This window comes from Wyeomyia smithii, chromosome 2 (genome assembly GCF_029784165.1).
Source record: "Wyeomyia smithii strain HCP4-BCI-WySm-NY-G18 chromosome 2, ASM2978416v1, whole genome shotgun sequence".
Taxonomy (NCBI): Eukaryota; Metazoa; Arthropoda; class Insecta; order Diptera; family Culicidae; genus Wyeomyia; species Wyeomyia smithii.
Genome location: NC_073695.1, coordinates 225684643 through 225705184, shown reverse-complemented (window position 1 = coordinate 225705184; position 20542 = coordinate 225684643).

Genomic DNA, 20542 nt, shown 5'->3' with positions numbered 1-20542 from the left:
AGAGTTGAATGTTAGATGTAAAATTTTAGTATGTAAGGTAGGTTAAGTAAAGTAGTTTTGTTGTTTTTCTGGCTCTTTTCTGTTAATTGTTGTTAGTTTATTTTTGTTTGCTGAATCATTTTGCATTTTTGTTTAACATAGGGTAAGTGTACTAACCCGTAAACCAATTCCAACCGATAATTAGGCTTCGAAAAATAACGGAAAAATATTCGATGTGAACGTTACCGTTTGAGGAAGTGAGGGGGCACTGTCTAAAATGCAACCCCTGGGCCCTTTAAAAAGACCTTCCGTGTCCACCCCGGAACATCCAGACCAGGTGTTGGAGCTTAGCACGAAGGCACTAAAGCCTTCGTAAAACATAACCCAGGGAAAGGACAGCCTCACTCCTTAAACGGTAATAACCCTGAAATATACATATATATTTGTAACGGAAAGACCGCAACGATAAAAGACGGCAAAAAGTCCGCACTAAAATAACCCACCCCTTAAAATGCTCCAGGGAAAAATTTATACCACTTGTGCAACTGCACGAAAATTTGGTATCCGGTATGGAGATAAGAGAGTGAGAGAGAGGACAAGCGAGAGAGAGAGAGAGAAAGAGAGAGAGAGAGAGAGAGAGAGAGAGAGAGAGAGAGAGAGAGAGAGAGAGAGAGAGAGAGAGAGAGAGAGAGAGAGAGAGAGAGAGAGAGAGAGAGAGAGAGAGAGAGAGAGAGAGAGAGAGGACAAGATCGGGAAGGTGACTGATCGAGAAGAGATAGTCGGAAGATAGCCATCAAGAAAGACAGTCGAAGAAAGTCAAAGTAGACGGAAAATTTAAAAAGGTGATAAAAAACTGGCAGAAGTTGTGACAAGTTTTGTCAGCCAGAGTTGGTGGTTAAGCCGGAGTGTAATCCATCCCAGTTCCGAGGATCGACATTCGTCAGAGGGCGACTACCGGGAGCCGTCCGACTCTCCCCCGTGGACTTCAGCACAAGGCCACGAGTGGCCGGAATCAACTCCCGAGCGTTGACATCTTTATCGTCGTTCGAACACGTGGGCGTTGTGGAGGCGGTCCACCTGGCTCTGAGGCCTTCTACCCTGCTGCGGCAGATCTTCTGGGTGAGCCAGATGATACTTCGGACTTCCCGTGCGAGTCGTGGGAATCTCCCGACCCTTCGTCATCGACCGGACCGCGTGCCATCATCATCGTGTCATCAAGGTATGTCCCTCTCCTCTTCTTCTGTGCGTCGTTCATCAATGGGCCCCAACGTTCGTCGGTTTGCGCTGTATCGATGATGCGTAATAAATAGTATTTAGCATGAATTTCCCTTTTTTTGTATGTAAAGAGCCAGTTATCCTTTCCTAAACGTCTCTTGGTCGTTCCGGTTCGCTAACGGTAAGTTGTCGGGCTGCATGAGTCCCCCAACAGTCGGTTACCGACCCTGAGATAACCCTATAAAGAGCTAGCTGGGTTGAGTGAGAACTGATCACTTATACCCTGCTGTTATTTTTTACTAGAGGAAGTAGTGCCGTTGCACCTACTGACGACGCTGCTACCACCACTAGTAGTCCACTACCCGCTGCTGGTACCCGAAAATATTACCTCGTCAATTGAGTATTTTATTTATCCTCAAAAGGACACTTTTGTTGTTCAATTTTATATTAGATATGATGCTGATCGCGTCTCTGTACTATCCCTAACACTGGTAATAAGGCATTCTTGTGATAGCTATTTTCACACTGAAAGACGATCGACACATTTTGATTGTCAAGCATCCCAAAAACGTTTGTGAGTTGCCGAAATGCGGCGTACTCCTACAGCACAGAGGTGGATTTTTACTGGGGCAAAAAGTATTCTGAAGTAGTGTAAGTAACAACTGAAATCTTTCGTAGAAGAATTAGATACATATTCTCAATATTCAATTCCATTCTCTTAAGATGCTCAATTAGAAATTTATTTGAGAAGTAGTGCCGCTGCACCTGCGGCTGACGCTGCTACCACTGCTGCTGCTGATACCAGGATAGTAAGCTGAATGAGTTTTGGAGATGGTTTGAATATAGAGTTTACGGGCCCTGTGTTAAGGAAACTATTCCAATGGGTATAAAGTCCACCGTATTTCGAGCGAAATTGTATGCTATACTCATCTACGCCAAGATATGTCTTACACGTAACAGCAGTTGCGAAAATCGACATTTTCTCAGACAGCTAAACAGCACTAATGGCACTAAGTCCGCAAAATTTACTTCTAAATTAGTTTGAGTGTGCTGTACAGAACTACGTGAGCAATCCCGATATAAGTTCTATTGTACTGAGCATCTGGATGCTGTGGTATCGAGGGTGATGAAACCGCCGTCTCCCTTGCAAGGCTAGGGTCAGGATAGAAAGTTATGGGACCTGAGTCATTTCTGGGAACCTTCAATGTTTAATTGGATTATAAGAGGGTACTGCCAGCATCTGGTCGAGTTGGTGTGGAATCCGTATTTTACATGATAAAGCTGTACTATCTTTAATGCAATTTAGGTTCACTGATCTAGTAAAAGAAGGAACTGTTTGTTTTCTACTTCGTCATTATTTCCCACACTTCTCCAACCTAAACTACTGCTACTATTGCTTTGTTGATTAGGTTTTAGGATGAAAGCTTTCCGAATGTCATTTACGGTGTCCAACAGACGCTGCCATCTTTGAAAGGACAAGCAATAATCCATTCTCTTGCATATAGACTGTTCTACTAATACTTTCATTGATAAGTTGTAACGTAAAGTATACATCAGAAGAGGTGGTAACCGAATAGAGCAGTGTCAGGAGACATAAAGCGAGGCAAGTATAACGTCCCATTTCAGCGATCCAGATAAGTTTCAACGACGTTCGCAATATGTGGTCAAGCGTTTTCGTGCAGAAAAAACCCCTTTGTCGTGCCTTTCCTTGTAAAGTAGTCGTTTTTCCTTTAGCGATTGGCTCGAATGCATCTTTTGTCGTCAGTAGAGCTCCTGTCATGGTTTCACCTCCAATTCTACATCCATATTTTTTTTCATAATCTGTTGGGTATAAAATCGTATATGAATTCAAATATTTCAAATGGAACACTTTCCTTCCAATTTTACTTTAAATTGTAAATCATCAATGAACATAATTGATGTAGTCCGAAATTATGAAAGTTTTTGTTGTTGAAGATGATTTTTCAGCGCTCTCAGTTGCCTCAAAATTTTGAGCAATTTTCTTTCTATGAAAATGGCTTCCAATATCTTCTTGGTAGCTGATTTTTTTCGTTTATTAGAAACACTTTTTTTCATTGCTTTATTAAGGTGGCCTTTAGCCACAGGCTGGTTCGCCACCGGTTATTGTAAATACAATGATTAGTTGAAAATTATCCTTGTTCACCGGTTATTGTTTGACAAATAACTGATCAAAATAATTGGGAATATTTTTTATTCTGGCAAATACGACAAACAACTAATTCCTGAAGCTTTCATCGATATCAGCTGTGTATTTCAACATAACCAGTACTTAAATTGTTTTCTTTTAACCCATTCACAGTGAAATAATTGCAAAAGTTAACTGCATTCAGCTCTAAGTAGAACAAAATGGTAGTATTCATTCATAAATTCAAAATACAAACTACAAATATATTTGGCTCCGCATAGCAAGCAAAACTGAAACATTTATATGTTCTTTCGCTCAATTTAATGAGTAGCATCAGGATATCTAACAATGTCACGAGGGATACGTTCCGCACTTACTCTAATCGTAATCGTCTAATAGGTTCTTAGTATCAGCGCCAGGCAGTTGTTTCAGGCCATCAGTCACTTTACCGTTTCCGTCCACGCATGAATAGTCGCAGCAGCCCGTGGAGAACATTCCTCTGTTCCCAACTGCTCTTCTTCCTTCATACACACACAACTTCTCTTTCCAGTTGAAAAATCGTTTAAAAGAAAAAAACCCAAGATTTATGTTTTTGCAGACAGTATTTTCTTATCGGGAAAGAACACACATGGAAGGATGCTTGTGTGAAGTGAGAACCGTATGTCAGCTGTGTTGCATGCTTTAGTTTAGCTTGCCTAAGCTTGAGTGATTTATTTTCGGAAATCTACACCAAAGCTTGCACAGAAGCCTGCAATCAAATAAACGAAATTGAATATTCCCAGGCCAAGCAGATTGGACTAATACCGGACGGCTGAAATAACCAACACGTGTCTCTGAGTCCAGTACGGTTCCCCAAAAGTTTCCAGTTCAGGGTGGTTGTCAAATGGTGCACAACTCGAATGGGATTAGCTCGAACGAGAAATCTGGGTAAATGATTTCAATTGTTCATAAATCTGCTAAAATGCGTGATTAAGGAAATATATCGACGAGTGAAACCTCCCTGATGTAGATGTGGGAGTACATGCTGACTAGTATTCACAGATTGCATTTATCGGAGTGCTGCCGAGGCCGACCGACGCCGATTCCCACTGGCTCAGCTACGTGCTCAGACAGTCAGACAGTTGGCCTTGTTTCGATTCTCATTATCGTAGAATGCATAATGTTTTGTGAATGGACAGCTTCGTACACAATCCTCTATCTATCGAATGACTCCTAACTCTCAGCTCCTACCATTACCACCTCACTCTTCCCACTACCTTTTGGAAGCTAGCGCATGTCCAACGTCGGTAAGGTGTGAAATCTAACTAGAAGCTTCCCGTCGGATGCCGCATACCGCACACAAACAGCAGAAGGCCGTATACAAATGGACCGAAACCATTATGTGGATTAAAACACAGAACTCACTAGCCCCAGGGTCCTTACGCCCTTCCACTTAAAACAACCACATCCTCGACAGGCGTCAGTACAAGACACACAGTGCAATCGCAGGATCACTTGGGACCGGCCGGTCCGATGCAAAATCGATTCCGACCTGATGCACAACATTTTCCAGATCTAGAGCAAACCGGTCTTCGTCGTCGTCGGCAGCGACGGCGGCGGCGGCGGCGGTGAATGCATCAAGTGCTGCCCGGTGCATATAAATCTGACAATCACGTTTGGGATCAAGGGAATTGTGTCCAGACGATATGTGTGTTGTACACATATGTCCAGCCCAACCGTGGTTTCTCCGGTTGAAACGGGACGTACGGAAGCTGCAATCCCAGCTGGCTGGAGGAAAAATCGAAATTAATGTTTTAGAAAATCCTGCTCCGTTTGCCTTCAGTTTCCGTCGCACTCTCTGTCTCTCTCGTGATTGTGGTTGTATATCTATTTTTGCTCTATGTATTCAGCAATTGCACTGAGCGATTGTACGGTTGGCAATTTTAAATTCCCATAGCTTGACACGCCATGCAACAACGTTGCAAACGCGCAATCGGGAAATGGTCGGTCGCATGATAGCATTAGGTCATGTTGGATTCCCCATTGTGGGTTCACTAGCGATTGACTGGAAGTGACGTTTAGCCCGGGGTAAACGATTGATAACAAAAATCACTTTTGTGATAGAAAAATTTGTTTGTGATGTCGCTCTACACTGTCGCAATACCCAAAAATATACAAATCTAAATCTTTTTTTCAAACAGTGTGTTTTATTTTTACATTTTTGGAATGACGAAATTGATTTGAAAAGCGTAAAATAAATATATGTTGTACTCGATTTTACTCCAGAGTGAGATGCAGCGACACGTATAAAACTCTATGTTTACATTTTTATACGTTTTAGTAACTACAAATATATTTAGGGGTAAACAGGGTAAGACCGCCCACCGTGATTTTACTACCAAGTTATATAATAATTGAAAAAATTCTTTAACATGTCTATTACAGTATAATAACATAACATTTTGCACCCCTTTCTTTTTTGATAGTGCGCGAACAGTCACAGAAATAATTAAAAACAACCTTTCAGCTGGCAACCAGTCAACGCGCTATTGTTTTGCAGCAACGGGACTTAAGGTTTTTCTGTCTAAAAATCTATTGTTTTATTCGTGAATATACGTTTAACCGCTTGTCTGAATCCGTCTTCATTCGGAAATATCGAAGGCCGTGAGTGATCTTGTAATTTTGACTACTTTTTCGATGGAATATGAAAATGTTCCACTGGGGGTAAAGTCGCCCACTATACATGGGGTAAAACCGCCACGTATACAAGTGCTTGTTGTTTTACTTCAAGACCCAAATGCCTCAACACTACAAAGGGAATATTTACAGGATCAGTAAAGCAATTTCAAGCCACATAAGACATCAATGTTAATCAACCATTTCCGATTTGGTAGAAGCTTTTCTAGAAATTTTTTTAACGCGACTAATTTTTGAAAAAAGTAAACTTGTGTAAAAATGGTATTAATGAACAAAAAAAAAATTAGAGCCAGGACGGTTTGTTTGATCGATATGACTTCTCCGGCAGAGTTGAAAATAGCAGTTTTTACTTCCGAAAAAAGAATGCACTGTAAAAAAATTAAAGAAAAGATATAAAAATAGAATTAAATTTTTTTTTTAATTTATTTAAAAAAATTATGTTTCTGCCTGCAGAATCTATAAAAGGTAAGCTAAAATTTGATGGTTATTTGATCATGGAGTAATAGAAATATTTATAGCTCAAATTTTGTAAAGATTTTTTCTTGGGCGTTGTTGGTAATTTTGTTCGTCAAAAAAACCATAAAAAATTGAAAATATGAACAATAAATCAATAATTATTATTATTATTACTCTATACATAATAAGTCTTTGAAAAATAATACGGACAGGCATAATAAGTTATTATTTTTAGCTTAAAGACAGGTTTATTATAAATTGAATATCTTGAAAAACCCCAATTCTGAAAAATCTATGTATTTTGAAAACAACAAAGAGTTACCTAACCATGATTTGAACTTGGATAATCAAAAAAAAAAAGTTCAAACTTAGAAAAAAAATATTTTTCAGATTTTTCACAGTGTAGGTATATTTTATCAAAAAAGAAAAAAAAATACCATCCACAACTTTGTCAAAGACACTATACCGATAAAATCAACCCAACTTGGCCCTAAAAATATTTGTTATTCTCAAAAAATGGTGGGCGATCTTACCCCGCTGGTGGGCGGGCTTACCCCGCATGAAAAAGATCTGCACATTTTCAATGAATTTTTAAAATTGAAAAAAAAGCTGGAAAATAAACAAAAAATTTTCAGTTCTTATTTTTTAAATGCGGGTATTGAATAGAAGAACCTCTTAGCGAAGAAAAAATGAAATTGTAGCCGCAACTTTTTTTATATGAACAGAATTGCTTAAGGGGGCGGTCTTACCCCGCTTACCCCTACTGACCACCAGAATCTTCCAGCGCATTTTACTGAAATTGTTGTTTTCATTCAAACTGGTAAAGAAAGACGCAAAGTCAATTTGTACCAAAGAGTGTGAGCTCTTGCAAAGTAGGCAGTGTATCTAGTTTTTGAAATGCGAAATTAAAATGAAACTGATGGAAGTGACTTAAGCTTAGAAAAAATATACCTATTTCGAACGAAACATTAAATCACCTTTTTCAATCGAAACATGGATTCTCTACATGATGTTTTAACTACTGGGAAGATATAAATCATCAATATCCAATATTGCAATCACCCTCCAACACAAAAGTGTAGTGATAAATACAAAGGGTATATAAGTACGCACTCGGTTCTAATAATCATAGCTCAAGCTTTTTTTCTGGATAGACTCCCTCACTGTGACCAAAAACGTTGATCTATTGTGATATAATGTCCGGGTGTCTGCCATATCCCGCACTTCTAAAATTACAATAGAAGTGGCATGCTTTTTATTTATACGTGCTTGTGTGTAATACGGTTTAACCCTTCCTTTTACACGCTTACTGATGTACTATACACGCAAAAGATCAAGCTTTAATCATCCAATGTGTTCTTCAATTCGCACAGAATTTGCTTTTCAGAAAACTCCTATCGGGAAACATCTTATTCAGCCAATCTGCATCAGAATCATGACGAACATATATAAATTCCGATTTATATTAGGATATATTAACCTATACTGGACCCCTTTCCCAAAATAACCCTTTATAGTGGACCACTCGTCAGATTAACTTGATTTCTCTAAACATAAATCGAAATTTATAAATGTTTGAGATGCAGACTAGCCGGACAAGATGTTTCCCGATGAAGGTTTTCTGAAAATCCCTTTAGGTTTTCGCATAAATTGAGTAATGATAAATAGGAAGCCAGAAAAATATTGGCAACGAATAACTGGTGAGAGTAATAGGGGTAATTAAGAGTGAAGTGCACTTACGTGCCTCTTACGCATCTACCAACGCAGAGCTGTATGCCACCACGGGTCGACGCGTGGCGATCGCCGAGGTCATGCAATATGTGCGTGACCACTGACAGTACCCGACAGTCCCGGACCAGCAGTGGGAGATCGCCTAGGGGTGGTGAGGGTCGTACACTGGGCAGTAGACTACTCGTAAAAGCCACAAGTACCCGGAAGCATCTCCGACGGAGCAAGTAGTGCCACTCCCACCATCCAAAATTCACTAACCCGCCCATTGAAGCCGATTCCAGTAAGTTCCCAATTACGGCCACTGGTCGCAACTTTTTATGATTTGAGTCGGATTTCGTTTTCGTACCACGATCCTGCGCCGAGCTCCCTTAGTAAGGTCGTGTGACAACGGCTTGAAACGGCAAGATAACAACCGGTGCAGGGGTCTCCGTCCCGTAAAACCTGGCAGGCCTTCCAGTACGTTCCGCATCCATTGCCTGGTAGGAATCAGGCAGGAAAAGGATCAGATGGGGGGAATTGGTCTTAGGACCAGATTCCCTCTCCTGACTTACGCGGGTTGGGGCGACATAGTTGCTCATAAGGCGCTATGGGCAGCCTACCCTAGCCATGAACTCACTGCTTCGGCATAGACCACCATGGGATCACATAGCACAGTGGGGCGACTTCATACAAAGGCTGGCCAAGCAAATAAAGTGTCGATAAATGCGACAAAAACTTGGTATTTTCATAATTTGGGGCGCTGAACACGAATCTGGCATCCATTTTTCGTTTGGGGCCGTCCATAAAGCACGAAATTCAATTTTTTAATGTTTTTTTGGAACTTTTTTCCTTACGTATTTTCATAGAATTATATGATCTTTGACCACAAGTAGTGCCACTGGGCGTCCTCCCCTTTGAAATGAAAAATTACGTTATTTAAGGACGACCCCTCGAATTAAACTTTGCCTAAATATTTATATTTTTAATGAATTAAAACAACATAAGTAATGCAAACTAATTACAAATTGAAAAAATCATCATCATCATCATCTTTTACTGTGATTGCTGATCTTATGTTGAATTGTTTCCAGAAAATTTTAAATTCATTATACTTATCAGCAATTTCTTTCGCTGCTATTTTCATTTCTTCTAGTTATTTTGGATGTTTCATTGTTTCATATATATGTTGTCTTTCTAAACCGGTATCTTTGGTAAAAAGAGGACATTTAAATACATGTATAAAAGCATGAATTGACAACTTAAACAACTGTTAATGAATACGAAAAGATGCGGAAGGCGACGAATATTCTTTTTTTTTCTCATACAGCAAACTGTGTGCTTTACTTTTGTATCCAAACGAGTGCGAAGCAAAAGCAATCTGCAAACGGGCTATTATTAGCCGGAGTTTGATGGTATGGATTTCCTGCTAGGATTTGACACTTCTATTAGTTTAGCGAATTTCATGATCATAAATTGAAAAGGGCTGAATGTTTTCAATATTGTTATAAATATGCAGAAAATGATAAATTTGTTAGACATAATTCAGATTTCATAAATATTGGTTTACTGTTTTCTTTTTTAACACGTATTTTTATAACTTTTTATTGATAAATTTTGTGATTTTTGCCCAAAATTTTATTTTATGCTTAAGGATTGTGTTCGATATTATAAATTTTCATTAATGGGGTATCATGGTTATGATTAAAATAATCCTGGATGAAATTCCAATTTTAAAAATTAAAAAATTAAAAAATCTGCTATCGATTTTTTTCACTAAAGTGACAATTTGCGCTACAGCGGACAGTATGCATATGAAAGCTTACGTTTTAACCTAAATTTTGAATGTAGTCAAAACCGTGGAAAACTGCGGGAACTAAACTTTTAAGGTACTTTTCTACTAAAAAACAGTTTTTTTTTATTTTTTTTAGTGTCAAGCCTACTATAACCAACTTTACAATATCTGATGAAAGGGGTTTGTTTTGCACAATATTTACAACAAAATTTCCTTTGACGTCCAAAAAATCCAAGCTATCATTAAAGCTTCAGAGCGTTTCGAAGTAATATACTTTTTTTTTTCAAAAAAATGTCATAAAATGTCAGTATGCCAAGCTATGAAAAGTCATAAAAAATTCTGATTTCATGATATTGCGCCCAAATTTTGGATTAAGACACTTGAATATTTTAGCAATAAAGAAAAAATATTATGAAACAGCTAACGTAAAAATTTTTTTTTTCGGCTGATGGCCAGCGATTCCCCACTGTGCATAGGCGACTACTCCATTATGAACAAAGATATCGGCTGGAAAAGGGACCCTATTAAATAAAAATGAATTCGAACAAGAAACAAGTGACGTGTGTGGAGGGACTACCAAATCCCTTCGAGCGAGGTTGCATCCAGTGGTCTCTGCAGAAAAATGCGGAGACTGATGCAGCAAAACCCGGTGGCGGAAAGGCTAACACGCCACGCCAGTTTCCACACCGGACAGAACAATCGATGGTTCCTTGCTAGTCAAGGCCATCGAAAAGAGCAATATGTTCAGGGACCTAAAGCAGGGCCTCCTCCTGCTTCGGGCTACCACCGACGAAGCTTAAAAGAAGTACGCCGAACATGTCGCTCGGGTTAAAGCCTCCGAAAAGGGGACGAGTTCTAGAAGAGCAACTGAATCTAAGCAGGTTCAGACTGATGCCCTCATGCTCTCATTCGCCGCGATCTGCTCTACGGGAAAGGTCGGTAAGCGAACGAGGCAGTCCCCGGATGAAGCGGCTCCCAATAACGTTAAGAAGCGGTTGATGGAGCTAGCCTTGCGAGCTAGTACACCAACAGGCTCAAAGGCCGGAACATTGACCGGATCGGCAACTGCGGGAAACCCATGGGTTACCGTAGTAGGAAAAGAGCGCAAAGAGGGTAAAAAGCGCCAGGATGGATTGGCGACCAAACGTCCGCCAAATGTCCAAATCACGAGGAGCAGGGAGGACGCCCTCATACTCAAGACTGACGGGTCTAAGTACTCCGAAGTCTTGAAGAAGTTGAGGAGTGAAACCCAGCTCAAGGATTTAGGGGCGGACGTGCGGACCATCCGTCGATTTCGCACTGGCGAGATGATTTTTGAGTTCAGAAAGAATGCGAAGAACAAGGGTGCTTCCTACAAGGCGGTAGCCTAGCACGTGCTTGGCAAAGAGGTGCAGGTTCGGCCACTCACCTCAGAGGTGACTCTCCAACTTAAAAACCTGGATGAAATCACCGAGGGGTGCGACGTTGCACAAGCCTTCAAAGTGGAGGTGGCCACTTAGTCAACCCGCCTCCGAAAGAGTCCAGTGGGGACCCAGGTTCCTACCTTACGGTCAGCATCGGCAGTTGCGAACCTTGCACTAAAGGAAGGCAAGCTAAAGGTTATCTGGTCAGTATGCCCTCTGGGTATACTCCAACAATTGGAAGTTTGCTTCCGGTGCTTCGAGGGAGGCGGAGGACATAAGTCTTGGACCTGCAAGGGGGGCCAACAAAAGCCAGTTATGCAGACGTTGTGGTGGGGCAGGCCATAAAGCGAAGGATTGCGGTCTCTCAAGTGCATGGTATGTTCCGGAATGAGGGAAAAGGCCACATTATGGAAGGCCCCAGGTGCCCAGCCGCCAAGCCGGTTACGAAACCACGGGCATAAGGATAACACAACTGAACCTGAACCACTGCTGTACGGCTCAGCAGCTACTGTACCAAGGACATGGCCATCGTATCGGACCCCTACCGCATTTCTCCCGGAAATGGTAACTGGGTTTCAGATAAGTGCAGTATGGCTGCTGTATGGACGACGAGCAGGTTCCCGGTTCAGGAGGTTGTTTCAACCTCGAACGAAGGTGACGTGGTTTCCAAGGTGAACGGAGTGTTCTACTGCAGTGTCTATGCTCCGCCACGTTGATCCACCGAAAGGTTCACCCAGATGGTCAACCAGTTATCCATGGAGCTAACGGGCCTAACGCCATTGGTGGTGGCGAGTGACTCCAACGCTTGGGCTGTTGAGTGGGGAAGTCGCTCTATGAACCAGAGGAGTCAGAGCCTGTTGGAGGCTTTGGCGAAGCTCAACTAAGATCTGGTGCGCAACAACGTTGGGACCAAATATACATTTAACAGAAACGGTGCGGAGTCGATCAACGATGTGACGTTCTCCAGCCAAGGACTGATCACAAACTGGAGGGTAGCCGATGGCTACGCCAATAGCGATCACCAATCGATTTGAAAACAACTCGAGGCGGTAGAAAACAACACGAAGCGGCAAGTGACGGTAGAACCAACACTCACACCGTCCGCGACTGGAAGACATCGCATTTCGATGCGAAGGTATTCGAAGAGGCAATGAGAAGAGAATGTGATGGAAGCAGTTGGCTCCGCCCGACTGTTGACCAACTACTTGCCATACTATCGCGGGCGTGCGACGCCACCATGCCTAGGACCCGCCAACCTAGCAATGGGGAGCCACTGGCTTACTAGTGGACTGATGCGATAGCGGACCTCCGCAGTGCGTGCCTCCGTGCAAGACGAAGGATGCAGCGTGCGCGAACAGACTAAAAAGAGGATTGAGAACCGCGCACTATTCGGTTCTGAAAGATTGGCGCTAAAGAGTGCAATTAAGGCAGGCAAGAGGGCCTGCTTCGATAGGCTATGCGCGAGTGCCAATACAAACCCGTGGGGGTAACGCCTATAGGATCGTAATGACCAAGACCATAGGCGCGCTGGCGCCTGCAGAGCGATCACCAGCGATGCTGGGACTCTTCTCACGCCACGAACCTATTCCTTGGCCTCCGGCAGTCGAGTTTCACGTTTGACGTTCCAATATTTCAGACACAGACCAGGGATGGTCGGCCAACCTGCCGAACATCCAGTCCGTGAGCGACGACAGCCGTGTCGAGATTGAGGTAGAGGTTAGGGTTACGAATGAGGAACTCATCGTGATCGCCAACTTCCTAAAGGTGAGCAAGGCTTCGGGACCGGATGGAATCCCTAACCTGGTAATCAGGCTGGCGATTAAAACGGGCCCCGGGCTGTTTCGGGCTGTTATACAGAGGTGCCTGGATGACTGCTTCTTCCCGGACAAGTGGAGGCGGCAGAGTTTGGTCTTACTGCCGAAAGCTGGGAAACCGCCAGGAGACTTATCGGCATACAGGCCTATCTGCCTGCTGGACACTGCGGGCAAAATGCTTTAGAGGATTATCCTCAACAGATTGGTGGAGTACACGGAGGGGGTAAACTGTCTAGCCAGTAACCAGTTCGGTTTCCGGAAGGGCAGGTCCACAGTTTGTGAACATCCTCTCCGTCACCAATATGGCGGAGATGGCACTCCAGCACAAGAGAAGAGGCATACGCTATTGCGCAATCGTCACGCTTGACGTTTAATAGCGCCAGTTGGGACTCCATAGCGCTTGCACTCAGGAGCATTCATGTACTGGTATCGCTGTACAAGATTCAGGACAATTACTTCCAGAACCGAGTACTTGTTTCCGACATGGAGGAGGGTCAGAAGTGCGTCCCAATTACCGCAGGAGTTCCGCAAGGTTCTATCCTGGAACCGGTCTTGTGGAATGTCATGTATGACGAGGTGTTGAAACTCAAGTTCCCTGTAGGAGTTGTGATCATCGGCTTTGCAGACGAGATAACGCTAGAGGTCTACGGCGAGTTGACGGCCGCGCACAGTATACGCAAGGTCGGAGACTGGATGCACTCCAGGAAACTGGAGTAAGCGCACCATAAGACGGAGGTCACGGTTGTGAATAACCGCAAATCAGAGCAACAGGCGGTGGTCAGACTCGGAGACTGCACCATCACCTCAAAGCGATCTTTGAAGCTCTTGGGGGTTATGGTTGACGACAAGCTCCCATAATATTATAATAGTCACGTAAACTATACTTGCAACGGCTATTGTAGCACTATCTCGAATGATGTCGAATAGCTCAGCGGTGAATGGCAGCAAGCGTAAACTTCTTGCCAGCGTGGTTTCGTCCATAGTTAGGTATGGGGACCCAGCTCATGTGCCTGAGGGTTGTGAGTGCGTTTTGTACAGTGTCATACTACGCATTCGGGTTTGGGCATGCGGGGTCCCCCATGTGCCCCGAGTGCGTGGATGCGGAAGATACGGCTGAGCATGTCTTCTTCGTATGTTCGCGTTTTGCGCGTGCGCGGAGCGACATGATGGTATTGAGCGGGCTAGACACTAATCCGGACAACCTAGTTTAGAGGATGTGTTTGTGAACATCTGGAGGGTGGTTTGTGCAGCAACCTCTCAAATAGCCCTAGAGTTGCAAAGCAGGCGACAGGTTGACCACCGACAAGCCAGTGATAGCTCATTCTGTGCCGAACACGCATCAGTACTGGACGTGTTTGGTGATCGGTCCGATAGAGTATAAAACAAAAGACGTGTGAACAAGTGTTGGCATTGTTTGCCTGGTCGAGTGAAATAAATCCGGGTTCAAGGTCGTTCCTTTGTGCAACTGTTTCGCATCGTGACTGCCAGCTGGTGCGTAAGCCGATTTGGCTGCTGGCTGGATTGTGCTACAGCAGTGGACGAGACACAAACGAGGAAAAAGAAGAAGCCATCAGTGTCAGCGAGTCGTATCACTGTGTGGAGTGATCTCACACCTGGCTCGCTGCTGGTGGCTGTTTGGTGCTGCTGTATTGGTGCTGCTGGCTGTAACGGCTGCTACTTCGAACGATCGGACAACCAACCTTACTGGAAGGGAGAAATAAAAAGGTACGTGTTCTTGTCAGCGCTAGTGCGCTAGACTTAGCGCAATGGATGTAGATCCCTCGCCTCCCGCGCCACCATCCCCGAACCCCTCTGACCCTGACCCTTCTGTTACCCCCTCCCCTGTTCATTCTTCAGTCCCCCCTCGCCCCAGGCTTTACCCAGACGGAGCCCAGGGCAGCTATACTGTTTATTTTCGGCCAAAGGCAGGACCGAAATCGAAAAAGTTGAACCTCTTGCAGATTTCTAAAGACCTGACGAAGGAGTACAAGGGCGTGACCGAAATTTCCAAGGTCCGGCCTAACAAGCTCCGTGTCGTGGTCGGTAACCTGAAAGAGGCCAACGATATAGCTTGCTCTGAGCTCTTCACACGCGAGTATCGCGTTTACATACCCGCACGAGACGTGGAGATCGACGGTGTCATAACCGATTCGAGTCTGTCCGTCGAGTGTATACTGCAAAGTGCCAAAGGGTGCTTTAAGAACAAAACGTGTCCCGAAGTAAAGGTGCTCGACTGCAAGCAATTGCGGTCAGCATCGATCATCGGTGGCAAAACAGTATACACTCCGTCAGACTCGTTTCGAGTTACGTTCGCCGGGTCTGCACTACCAAGCCACGTCTCGATCCACCGGGTTCGTCTCCCTGTGAGGCTCTACGTGCCCCGCGTCATGAACTGCCTGAATTGCAAGCAGTTAGGCCATACAGCCGCCTACTGCTGCAATAAGGCACGTTGTGGCAAGTGTGGGGAGTCTCATGCGGAAGATTCTTGCAGTGGTAACGCTGAAAAGTGTATTCACTGCGGAGAAAATCTGCATGAGCTCTCGACATGTGCGGTGTACATGCAGCGCAGGGATAAAATAAAACGGTCTCTCAAAGAGCGTTCAAAGCGTTCCTACGCTGACATGCTGAAGAAGACCGTTACCACTTCTCCCGTTACTTCGAACCCCTTCGATCTGTTGCCCTCTGAGGAAACCGATTCTGACGATTCACCAGCGGGAGCATCTTACGCCAATCCTGGGGAGTCTAGAAAGAGGAAAAGTGTTTCCTCTCCTAAACTTCCCAGAAAAGGTCCTAAGATTTCTCAAAGTGAAATGAAGGTTACAAACAAACCAAACAGTGCTGCGGAAAAACCGAAGCAAACTCCTCCTGGGCTGGCAAATTTAAAGTCCCAGAAGGAGTTCCCAGCACTGCCAGGAACATCTAAAACCCCAGTTGCTCCTTTTACACTCCCAGTTGATGAAACAAACTCTGGATTAGTGAAATTTTCTGACATTGTGGACTGGATTTTTGAAACTTTCAATGTACCCGATCCAATTAAAATTTTTCTTACAGCATTCCTCCCAACAGTTAGATCATTTTTGAAGCAGTTGACTGCCCAATGGCCTCTCCTTGCAGCGATTGTATCCTTCGATGCCTAATTCAACTGCGTATATGAAGGATTCTATCTCTGTCTTACAGTGGAATTGTAGAAGTATTTTACCAAAAATTGATTCGTTTAAAGTTTTGATAAATAAAAACAAATGCGATGCATTTTCCCTTTGTGAAACTTGGCTTACTTCAAATATTGATCTCAACTTCCATGATTTTAATATTATTCGCCTTGATCGAGACACCCCATATGGAGGAGTACTTTTAGGGATTAAAAAGTGCTATTCTTTCTATCGTATTAACCTCCCCTCGATTCCAGGCATCGAAGTTGTCGCATGTCAAATGACAATACAAGGTAAAGAGCTTTGTATTGCCTCAATATATATTCCCCCCAGAGCACAGGTTGGGCAACGGCTGCTCTTTGATTTAATAGAACTTCTTCCCTCGCCACGTTTGATTTTGGGAGACTTCAACTCTCATGGCGTGGCTTGGGGTTCCCCATACAATGATAACCGCTCCTCTTTAATCTATAACTTTTGCGATGACTTCGACATGACTATTTTAAACAACGGTGAAATGACACGTATCCCGAAACCTCCAGCGCGCCCAAGCGCTTTGGATCTATCCTTATGTTCGACGTCGCTACGGTTGGATTGCACATGGAAGGTAATCCTCGATCCTCACGGTAGCGACCATCTGCCTATTCTTATTTCAATTACTAACGGGTCAACTCGCATGCGACCAATTGACATTCCGTATGACCTCACACGAAATGTCGATTGGAAGTTATACGAGGAAATGATTTCAAAAGCGGTCGAGTCGATTCAACATCATTCACCACTTGAAGAATACAACCTCCTCGCGGGCTTGATTCTCGACGCCGCGTTGCAAGCCCAAACGAAGAAATATCCCGGCGTAACGATCAAAGAACGGCCTCCCACTCCGTGGTGGGACCAAGAGTGCTCCGATGTCTACACGCAAAGATCCGACGCGTTTAAGGCCTACCAGACGGGAGGTATACCTGGCGACTATTTACGGTATTCGGAGCTTGATACCAAGCTTAAAAGCTTGGCTAAAGCAAAGAAACGTGGATATTGGCGTCGGTTCGTGAACGAGACGTCGAGGGAGACATCGATGAGCACTCTTTGGAACACAGCCCGAAGAATGCGGAATCGCGTAACGGTCAACGAAAGCGAGGAGTCTTCAAGTAGGTGGATATTTGATTTTGCCAGGAAAGTATGTCCGGACTCTGTTCCTGAGCAAAATATTGTTCGCGATGCGTCTCCGGGCCACGACGCGATAGAATCACCTTTTACGATGGCAGAACTTTCAGTTGCCCTCCTGTCCTGTAACAATAACGCGCCTGGATTAGATAGAATCAAATTCAACTTGTTGAAGAATCTACCCGGCAATGCCAAGAGGCGCTTGTTGAACTTGTTCAATAAGTTCCTGGAGCAAAACATTGTACCGCAGGATTGGAGGCAAGTGAAGGTGATCGCCATCCAAAAACCAGGGAAACCAGCTTCTGATCACAACTCTTATAGGCCGATTGCAATGCTATCCTGTATTCGGAAATTGATGGAAAAAATGATACTCCGTCGTTTAGACCATTGGGTCGAATCAAATGGTCTACTATCAGATACTCAATTTGGCTTCCGCCGTGCCAAAGGGACGAATGATTGTCTTGCGTTGCTTTCAACAGATATTCAGCTGGCGTATGCTCGTAAAGAACAAATGGCGTCTGCGTTCTTGGACATTAAGGGGGCTTTTGATTCCGTTTCTATTGACATTCTTTCGGGTAAACTTCACCGACAAGGATTTTCTCCAATTTTGAACAATTTTTTGCACAACTTGTTGTCCGAAAAGCACATGCATTTTACGCATGGCGATTTGGCAACTTTTCGCATTAGCTACATGGGTCTTCCCCAGGGCTCATGTTTAAGCCCCCTTCTTTACAACTTTTATGTAAATGACATCGACGAATGTCTGGCAAATTCATGCACGATAAGACAACTTGCAGACGACAGTGTAATCTCTGTTACAGGAGCTAAAGCTGCCGATTTGCAAGGACCATTGCAAGATACCTTGGACAATTTGTCTGCTTGGGCTTTACAGCTAGGTATCGAATTCTCTCCGGAGAAGACTGAGATAGTAGTTTTTTCTAGGAAGCATGAACCTGCTCAGCTTCAAACACAATTAATGGGTAAAACGATTTCTCAGGTTTTGGTACACAAATATCTTGGTGTCTGGTTCGACTCTAAAGGCACCTGGGGTTGTCACGTGAGGTATCTGATGAAAAAATGTCAACAAAGAGTGAATTTTCTTCGTACAATAACCGGACAATGGTGGGGAGCCCATCCAGGAGACCTTATAAGGCTTTACCAAACAACGATATTGTCTGTTATTGAATACGGGTGTTTCTGCTTCCGCTCCGCAGCAAACACACATTTGATCAAACTGGAGCGAATACAATATCGTTGTTTGCGTATCGCCTTAGGTTGCATGCAGTCGACCCATACGATGAGTTTGGAGGTTTTAGCTGGAGTACTACCATTGAAAAACCGCTTCTGGAGCCTGTCTTCTCGTATTCTAATCAAATGTGAGGTCTTGAACCGTCCCGTGATTGAAAATTTTGAAAGGTTAATCGAACTTAATTCTCAAACCCGTTTTATGACATTGTATTTCAATCACATGTCCCAAAATATTAACCCTTCTTCGAATATTCCAAATCGTGTCGACTTATCAAATACTTCTGATTCTACTGTGTTTTTCGATACATCCATGATAGAAGAAACTCGTGGAATCCCGGATCATTTACGCGTGCAGCAGATCCCTAAAATTTTTTCCAATAAATATCGAAACATCAACTGCGACAATATGTACTACACTGACGGATCACTTCTTGATGGGTCCACTGGCTTCGGTATCTTCAATAACAATTTAACCGTCTCCCATAAGCTCGATAATCCTGCTTCTGTTTACGTCGCAGAATTAGCTGCAATTCAGTACACCCTAGGGATTATCGAAAAAATGCCCACGGACCATTATTTCATCTTTACGGACAGTCTCAGTTCCATTGAGGCTCTCCGATCGATGAAAGATGTTAAGCACTCTCCGTATTTCCTGGGGAAAATACGGGTACATCTGAGTGCTTTATCCGAAAAATCTACTCAGATTACCTTAGCGTGGGTCCCTTCTCACTGCTCGATACCGGGTAATGAGAAAGCGGACTCTTTGGCTAAGGTGGGCGCAACAAACGGTGATATTTATGAAAGACCAATTGCCTTTAATGAATTTTTCGCACTTGTACGTCAGAATACGATCATCAGTTGGCAAAATGCTTGGACCAGAGGGGAATTGGGAAGGTGGTTACATTCCATAATCCCCAAAGTATCGACGAACCCGTGGTTCAAGGGGTTGGATGTAGGTCGGGATTTCATTTGCGTGATGTCCCGGCTTATGTCCAATCACTATAGATTTGACGCGCTCCTCCGTCGTGTTGGGCTCGGGGAAAGTGGTATCTGTGCCTGTGGTGAAGGTTATCACGACATAGAGCATGTGGTTTGGTCATGCCCTGTACACCGTGACGCCAGGTCTAAATTAATAGCTTCCCTGCAGGCCGAGGGTAGACAGCCGGCTGTTCCTGTTCGTGATGTCTTGGCGAGCCGTGACCTATCCTACATGTCCCTTATATACGTTTTCCTGAAATCCATCCACGCCCCAGTCTAGTCCCGTTCCCCTCCGTCTACACCCAACAAAACGACAAGAACACGTTTGAACCTTAAGCACAAAACCAGCAACCAGACCCCGCACAACAGAACCAGGACCCAAGGACTACGAGCCTCTGTCCCAACTCACGACATCGTGGCTCAGCAGAACGAATCCATACATGCCATTCGACGATTATCAGACGACCATTGAACAACAAAACACTGATTGGAAATCCCATGCTAGTTTTAAGTTAGACTTAATTTCAGCTCGTAGTCGGCAGCGAGGATAAAAAATTTGCTTTAGTTTTTAAGTCATCAGATATAATTGGCGCCGTTAAACATTAAATTGTATTTGTGCCGTGTCAAATAAATGTTATGTGAAGAAAAAAAGCCAGTGATAGCTAACTGCCAGTCTCCAGGTTAGTTAGCTAATTAGTTAGGAGACTTGATAGAGTTTCGGAGGTTTCGCAGAGCATAAAAGCCGCTCCCTGAAGAGATACCTCGAGGTCGTGCCGGGGAGTATTGTGGGCTGGTGACTTAAGGGTTTTTAGTGG